This window comes from Alosa alosa, chromosome 6 (assembly GCF_017589495.1).
Source record: "Alosa alosa isolate M-15738 ecotype Scorff River chromosome 6, AALO_Geno_1.1, whole genome shotgun sequence".
Lineage (NCBI taxonomy): Eukaryota > Metazoa > Chordata > Actinopteri > Clupeiformes > Clupeidae > Alosa > Alosa alosa.
This window is the reverse complement of record NC_063194.1, coordinates 16,016,885-16,026,048: the sequence shown is the minus strand read 5'-3', so window position 1 is coordinate 16,026,048 and position 9,164 is coordinate 16,016,885. Positions and strand designations below refer to the sequence as shown.

Here is a 9,164-nt window from a genome sequence, read left to right as displayed (position 1 = left end):
TGTTGGCGCGCATGCACATCTGCACACAGACACACTCACACACACTCCAAGGCAGTAGGGGGAAAGCACTTTCTTGACAGATTTACTGAGATGCCCTCACCTCTGATTACATTGCCTTCTCTTTGTCTTTCTGCCCTTCTCACATCACCTAGGGCTCTGCACTCATGACCTTCTCTAATTATCATCCACTGCTTCACTCCATCTCTCTCTCTTCTTCCATTCTCCTTCATTTCTTTCCTTCTCTTGCTTTCTTTCGCTCACTCGCTTTCTCATGGCACCCCCATCAATTTCTCTCAGCACTTTTTTTTACTGCCCATCTCTCAGTCTCTCTCTCTCTTTTTTTCGCTCTCTCTCGTCACTCTCTCTCCTTCTTATGTCCAATAATGTCACTCACTTCCTTCTGAGCCGCGTTTGACTGACAGCCTTATGAACCCTGAGTGGGGTTGCAGTGTTGTTAACTGCATTTGGCCGTGACACAGGCTCGTCTAGCGGATCCCGGCTTCCCCGGGCTGGGCAGGGGCTGTTCCGGCGGGAGTCCTTCACGCAAGGCTGCCTGTGAGCAGCTGCCGGCTGCTGGAACTGGTACTGTACACGGCCTGGCCCGTGGGTCCTGCTAGGAACCGCTGGGGGTGGTTCACTGGTGCTCCTCCCGAGGTGCTTGATATGGGCCCTTGTATGTGCGTGTGTGAGTAGTGACCACATACAAACACGCAAGTACATAGAGTACATAGGGAAATTCCAAACATAGACAGTCAAACACACATAAACACATAAACAGTTAATAATTGGTCATACCAGAACAATCTGTCCTGTTTCTTCACATAAAAAAGTAATTTCCAATTGTTTGCATACAAATCAAGGACTTCCATTTTCCTTGTTCTATTCTTCAACATAGTTAACATCCAATTGGCACTACAGTACTTGTCTCTTTCCATTAATCTTCCTATTTCTTCATTCGTTTCTATATTTATCTTGTATTTATCTTTAAAAATGTCTGCTTCCTGCACTCAAATACAGGGAGTCGCTTGCGGTCTCCCAAGAGCACTAAATCTTTATCATTCCTAGGGAGGACTGTACTACATCCTCCCCTTCGTCCCCACCGTTGCCACAGTCACACTTTTTGTCTGAGCGGGCTGAGTTAAAGGTTGTTTGTTTTAGGGACACTTTCCTCTTCCCTTCCCCACCATTCATCCTGGCCCAGTGTTATTGATGTGCCCACTGTGGAAACCATAGAGAAAGACACAACAAGGCCCAAACAAATGACAGAAAGTTGCTACTAAATCAAGGTGTTTAAAAAACAGAGTGAAAGAGAGGGGGAAGCTCAGTTAAAGAAACTGAGAGTTAAAAGAAACAAGACATGGAACAAAAGAGAGATTAAGAGAGAGAAGTCCAAGACAAAGAGCAGAGAGAGAAGAAAAAGAAGAGAGGAGAACAGCCATGTTTGTTTCTTATGAGTATCAAAGACACCGAGATAAATAGAGAGAGAGAGAGAGAGAGAGAGAGAGAGATAGGGGAGAAAGAGCGTGGAAGAGAAACAGACAGAGAGTATGAGAGGACAAGGACATCCAGCGAAGAAGTTTTTGTTTAGCAAAGACAGGATGCACAGAGAGAGGTGTAGAAAGGGACTGATGGCTGTGGCGGAGAGGGCCAGGGCAGGGCCAGCTTTAGCGTGTTAGCGCGTTAGCATCTGTGCGACCCCCTCAGGCCTTTCCTCGTCTGGCACACATGGTGGTGCTGCGCTCTGATAGGCCCGACCCTTATGGCCATGGAAACCCAGCCATGGGTGAATGATACTCCCTCAGAATATGACTCCGGGAAAAGGCAGAGAGAAAGGACGGCACATATACGCCTACACACAGAAACGCACACACACACACACACACACACACACACACAAGCTGACACACACAGACACACACAGTTAGTGGATAACTTGGGGGGAAAAGACAGTAAAGAAGGACAGGACAGGACACACACAAACACAAACACACACACACTGCCATGTGAGACTGAAAGCTGTCTCATGTTGATGATGTAACAAGTCACTGAGACTTGAAGAGGAAAGCATGTGAAAGGTCCTGCGGCTAAGCGAAGCAGCTTCTTGCCCTGCAGACAGACAGGAGGCCAGGTTAAAGGAGATAGTTACACTAGAGCGAGAGAGAGTGTGTGTGTGTGTTTGGGGGGGGGGGGGGTCAGACTGGGGGTGGACGTGAAATGTGAAAAAGTTAATGGGTAGATCTTAATCTGTTGGTGGACTCTCCACACACAGGTACAAACACTAATCCTCCTTCTTCATCCATCTCAACAGGAGGCATCAGCATTTGCAGACGCTGCACTTGAGCGCACAGGCACACTCTCATAGTCCTCTCACGGACTGTCTCTCGAATAACCCAACTGTACAGTTCCCAACCTCGCCACACCGACAGGTCATCAACAGACAAACAAATAAAAACAAACAAATAAAAATACAAATTAATTAACACACAAGCATCTTATCTGCTGGGTGACAGGGTGTTGGGAGGAGGGTGCTCACAGAAAGAAAAAGATTGCTCAAAGCACATGACAGTGTCTCACCCCTGCTAGCCTTTATTGGTGCCAGTCAAGGTGCCCCCTCCCCTTCATGCCAGGCGGTGATGTGATGGCATGGCCCCATCCACCCTCCCCACACACACACATACACACTCACTCCAACTGCCCCCTCCTCTCAGGCTAAATATATCCCCATTCTCCTGCTGTCGCTGTCTGCCATTTGGTCTCAGCATGGACCCTTAAAGATGCTCAATTGAGCGTCACAATCCCCTTGAACAAGACACAATCACAGGAACACACACATACACAGACAAAAAAGGACACTTAAAACATAGACTTCATCAGGTACGGACACTCATTTCCTTGACAACAAAATGGCAAAAAGCAGACTCACTAAACACATCACTAAAAAAAACACCAGTATCTTTGTGCAAGACACATAACATAAATGTCACTACGCTATGTACTGAATGCAGTCAAGCTTTCTAATGGCCTACTATAGGGCAGGCAGTCGGACAGGACGTATGATTAGCATTAGCAGAAACATAACTGAACATACTAAAGACTGACAGCACATCTGCTCAAAAATATGCTCCATCTGCTTAACAATCAGGAAGTGAATCTCCCAGAAGTCAGAAGTCACAGGGATGCTTCATGACCCCACCACTGGCAGAGGGAAGGTGCTCTGCTTTTTACAATGAGAGTAGCTGGGTTACAAGATTTCCCTGTCTGGCACTAATGCATCTTATTCTCTCTCCTCTCTCTCTCTCTCTCTCTTTCATCCTCTCTCGTTCGCTCTCTGTCCATGATGGAGAAGGGGAGCGACAAAGCCCAGGGTTGTCTGAGCCAATAAGACGTGAGCACCGCTTTTTGACACAGATCCTCTGCCACAGAGAGCTGCTTGCCTTGGCTATGCGGTTGTGTGTGTGTGTCTGCCGGCCTGTCGCTGGGCATTTGTGGCTAACTGTAGTGTCCACGCTGGATGACACTTACACGTGACGGCACACCATGCATGTCAGGACGCTGTGCGATGGAGTGCGTGTAGCTTACAACTGTGTGCATGCTGAATGTTGTACACACACGCACACACAGTTAACACGTCACGTCTCCGTGACTGGCAGCTCACCTAACCAACTACCTCCACCCTCTGTCAACTAGTGCTGACTTAAGGATGCTCCCTCCCACCCACAGATACCAGGGACGATGGGCAGTAACCAGGGGAGACAGGCATGTGAGTTGTCGGCAGGGATTATGTGGGGTGTCAGAACGCGCAAGCCAGCGTACAAACATGCCGTGAGCCTCAGCAATACTGCTGAATATGCAACAAGACTGTGTGCGTGTGTGAGAGTGTGTGTGAAAGTGTATACATGTGCATGTGCTTGGCCAAGATAATATTTGTGTTGGTGCTCACTAGCTAAAGACACAGAGAGAATTTGTCTGTAAGAGAGCTGGAGATTCCTGATGGTGGTGTGTGTGACCACTGTGTGTGTGTGTGTGTGTATGTGTGTATGTGTGTGTGTGTATGTGTGTGTGTGTGTATGTGTATGTGTGTGTGTGTGTGTATATATGTGTGTGTGTGTGTGTGTGTGTGTGTGTTTTTGTGGGAGAGAGAGACATACCTAGAGATATTAAGTAATAAGAACGTGGGTGTGCAAGAGAGACAGACCAAAAATGCAAGAGGAATATATAGAGCAAAACGGACAAACTGTGTGTGTGTCTGTGTGTCTGTGTGTGTCTGTGTGTGTGTGTATGACTACACAGCAGTTAGTGCTCTGTGAAAGGCGAATCACATGAGACTCCTTCCCACTGGGAATGTCACAGAGGATCTGCACTGACACATGTGTACCCAGACACACGCACAAACACACATAAACACACATACACAAGCACCAATTCAGCTACCATTGACATTTTGGTGTGGCAAACACCTCAACCTATGTCCTGAAACACATTCACTTAAAATCACTCATAAAAAAAAAATCTAAATAATCCTCATGAACATTATGGTAGGTGGGGATGAGTTAATGTATACTACACAGTCTATGATATGAATATATGAGGATATGAATGTGTCTGTGTATGCGTGTCAGCAACTAAAATTTAAGAGAAGTGACTGAAGGACTGAGAATCTCTTGTACTATGCCAGTGGGGTATATATGGCTTAATTTTGTGTTATAATTTATAATTAGTGTGGATTTTAAGATTGTTTGATTGGTGTGTGTTAAAAAGTGTTTGTGTGTGTGTGTGTGTATGCACGCATGTGTGTATTCTTTAGGGGACATTTCCCTCACCACTCATTGTGACTCACAAGGGTGATGAATACACAATCTTCTCCTGGAGCAAAAGCCAACAACAACGTTAGTACAGACCGGAAGCAAGTGTAAGAAACTGTTTGTGAGTGTGTGTACGTGCATAGACTCATCAACTTTGAATGTGTTTATTTTTAATTACAAATTGCATCATTTCATAATTACATAATGTATTATTTTCTTAACGTTTGGTGTGTTTCGGTAACTTTGTTGGGTAAAGTATGTGCCGTATAGGTGCTGGTATAAGTGTCTCCTGCATGTGCTATGTGTGTGGCGGTTAATGTGTGTGTGCTGTCATAAAGAATCTACTCCTCATCCCTCTCTTTCTGCCCAAGCCATGGGGCAATTTCCAGTTCTCTCCCCCTCCCTTTAACTTCTATTATTCTGTCTCTCAAACCCCCCATCATATTTTCCTCTCTTGCCACCACAAAACAACTAAAAAAACTGTTGAAAGAAAATGGAATGGCAAGAATGACAGAGGCAAGAGTGAGCAGAAGTTTGATCATACTCATCCGTCAGGACGACAGATTGTGAATAAATGAATACTCATGAACTACTTCACAGCAGCAGCTACACACAGGCCACAGACGCACACACACATACACACACACACACAAAAACACACACGCACAGAGGAATTATCTGACAGTGAATGAATACCTATTCACTGTATTTAATTTGAGGTAAAATTAATCCATTTTCTCTCATCATCTCTTGTCCACACCTCCCAAATCACTCAACCACTCTGTGCAGCATCAGCAGCATAGTCTAAAATGATACAACACCACTCATTCATGTATATATTTGAAGTCGCCAACACCTTCCTAAATACACACACACACACACAAACACACACACACACACACACACACACACACACACACACACACACACAAAATAAAATCATCTTGCTCAGGAAAAAATATTTTTATACCATCAGTTCCTTTGTAGGTAAAATGACTATAGTTACCCATACACACAAATACACACACAAATACTCTTCCTCAGGAAAAATATTTTTACACCATCAGTTCCTTTGTAGGTACAATGACTATAGTTACCCATACACACGTCAACACCTTCCTAAATACACACACGCCCATACACACAAATACAAACACAAATACTCTTCCTCAAGAAACTACACCATCAGTACCTTTGTAGGTAAAATGACTATAATTACCCATACACACAAATAGCCCACACACACAAATCATCTTGCTCAATTTTGTTTTACACCATCAGTACCTTTGTAGATGATATGACTATAGTTAGAGTTTATACACTTGTAAGTGTGTATATATTGAGTGAAATAACTCTTTAACAGTTAACTTTGTTTATATCAATCACTTATTCCCTGTGAATTCATCCTAGCTGATTTTCATACAAGAAAGCAAAACAATTTTCTAACAGGAAAAGACATTGGAAACTACTGAAACTGAAACTACTAAAGTGCAATGATATCAAGTTAGTAAATTGTATCTGTTATTCTGATGTAAGCCTACCAATGTACAAAGCAATTTGAAGTGATGTTTCCTGACATTTTAATATGACCGTAATGAAATGTCGTCGGCAGCACTTTCATTGCTTTTGGTATCCAAATTGATGACCGTGACATCAGCTTAGTCAGTCATGTACTTGCCCCAAATGTAGGCTATACATTTACAATGCAGAAAAATAAACAAAATTCGCAAACCTAATAATCAGTTCAAGAGTTAAGTCTGCTCAAAATATAATGGACAAGATCGAATGTCAAGATTTAGTATTTTTACATTGTTACAGATCACCTCATCTATAGCCTATCTGTTTCCATTGATGTTTTTGACCAGGTACTGTGATTCCAGGTAACCCAGTAGTTGCGCGCAACCGGTAGTCGCGCGCAGTAGGGTACTTTAGTTTTACTTAAACGCAGTAATGGCCGTGAGACAAGGATAATTGGTAGTAGATAAATCAACTGAGAATGAAATCATAAACACAATGAAGAGCAAAGTAACTTAAGATGACTACTTCCCCAAAAAAGAAAAGCACGCACACCCGCATGCACACACACACACACACACACCAAGTTACCTTCCATAAAGAGGTCTTTCAGGCAACATGAACATAATTGAGTGCACAAGTTGAGCTATGCCCTATTAGTTTTTCACACGTGAGAACTGGGGACAGCAAAGCAATCAATTGATTGTGAAAATACCAGTCAATCTACGGTCAACAGATCCTCCTCACCAAACTACATCAAACCTACCCAATGGGGCGCGTAACGCACCAGGACAACTTGCCGAAAACACCACGAAACACACATGCCGTTTTACCCGCTCCCTGACAAGGACCTGTTCATTAACCCGTTCATCATATAAAATGAAATGTTCTTATACTGTTTGATGTGCAACAAATCGTAGGTTTTAAGAGTAGTATATTCAGTAATACATAATATTTGGGTAAATGGCTATGCTTGCATCCACAGCTTATTAAAACACAATTGTAGGGTTTAAAGAAGCTAATCAACTGTGAATTTTGTAATAGCTTTAAACCAACATCATATAATTAACTCCATATGCGGTCATTTTAATTAAATGTAGAATATCTTACCGCGCAGCGAGTCTGTGAAGATAGTTTAACACAGAGAAGTATGCCTTGATAGAGGCTTTTATGAAAAAGGGTTTATAAGTGTCCAGGTCTTTCTTGTTGCTAGACTGCTTCGTTCCGGTTTTTTCAAACGGCTACATGGGAAAGTAACGGTGTATTTCAGAACATGTAGTGTGTTAGTGGAGAAAGATGAATTGCCGAGTCCTTTTTCACTGTCGTGCTTGAAGGTAATTTGTGCATTTCCTCGTTTTGCACTCTGTGATGGTCATCACAACGCATTTTGAAGGACCTTGACCCCCAAACCCCTTGTTCGTGAGCCATTGTCGCTTGTAGTGATATAGGTAGTTTGACGCTTGTCACTGCTTGAGAACGGAGAGCGCGTGTAGTTGGCTACACAAGAGCCACGAGCCGCTACTCCCGGAGATATTCTTGAGCGCGCTTACTCTTTTGTTCCTTCTCTGCCGTTCTTTCTCCAGCTAAGACTTCGCGCCCTCCTGTATATAAACTGTACATGTGCACAAGTAGCATGTCTTTATCGAGCAGACATTTCCCTATGCTCCCCATCTTCCGTAAATCGAAGGATATTTTGGGTTAAAGTTGCTCCTTGACATCTGAGGCTGCGCTGACCGTTGCCGTAATGTTTTCGCGACACGGTGTCTTCATCTGTTTACTGCACTCACGAGATGGTACTTCTTTAAGTATCGCGTAGTGCTATAACCCACATGGCACTGTTTCCAGGATGCTCAAGGTTTTACGATGCCATGTTCTGATTGACACCATTGAGCGCTGACTGGAGGAATTCCGACGCGCACGCACGGCGAAGGGGGACGGAATGAACTTGGGCTCGCGCATAGGGTGCGCGCGCTCGTGTCATTCCATCTTTTTAAATCTATGATCCAACATGAATGTCGTCTTGCACTGAGCACAATTACACTCAGACAATTTTTTTTATTATTGCTTTCAGAATTATTAAGTCTTTGAGACCTAAACTCCTGACTCAGTTAAATATAACACAAAAACGTTGCCCATCACCAGATTTATGCACAGAAAACAAACAAATATGTGACAAAAATGTGTATGTACAAGAATATGTGAAGAGTTTGAGTTGATGTAAATTTTAAATATACTTCTATATATGGATATTTGCAGGGATCATGAAAGAGATGTAATAGAACCAATATCATGTAGGCAGAACTAGTGGAAAGAATAACTGTTGCCCATTAATTAGCTACATATTTTAAAAGTGATATATTGATCAGTCAATTTCATTGATTTGAGATGGAGGCATGAACTATGCCTTAAAACTAAGTGACAGCCAGAATACCCTTCCTCTCACTGTGACAAGCTTTATCACAATTAACAGTTGGTGTAGTGATTGCTTGCCTAGTTATCAAAGTGACAGTTCTTACCCCGAAACGGTGTGTCACGCGCCTGAAGTCTGTCACACGCGGGGACCTGAAGACATCACCAACCCCTCCTCCGCCAGCACCACCATTCGTCAGGGAGACAAAGGCAGGAACTTATAACAGCTCGAGCAAGTGACGGTGATCAGACATCACCACCAGGCAATGAAATGGAGAGTGACATTGCGCGTGGAACCCTGCATTGTCTGGCGGCATCTTTCTATCTCTATCTCCTCCTCTCATCTATCGCCTGTCAAATCAGGACAGGGATTGGCCGGGTCTGGGGTCCAGAGGCAGCAGATCTGCTTCGGTGCCAGGCTGGCAGAGGTTTCCACTT

General features: G+C 43.7%; 1 protein-coding gene across 3 annotated transcripts in view; it reads right to left on the bottom strand.

Moving 5' to 3' along the window:
- gjc1 (gap junction protein gamma 1) overlaps positions 1-8,896 on the bottom strand; it is a 25,174-nt gene extending 16,278 nt beyond the window's left edge. For 2 of the 3 annotated variants that reach the window (XM_048245969.1, XM_048245971.1), the window contains exon 1: positions 7,428-8,243. The gene's annotated coding sequence lies outside the window, so the exon portion shown is untranslated. Of the gene's footprint in view, positions 1-7,427; positions 8,244-8,833 lie in introns of those variants that run through there. The other variant, XM_048245970.1, reaches the window with a different exon arrangement.
- Positions 8,897-9,164: the final 268 nt, after the last annotated feature.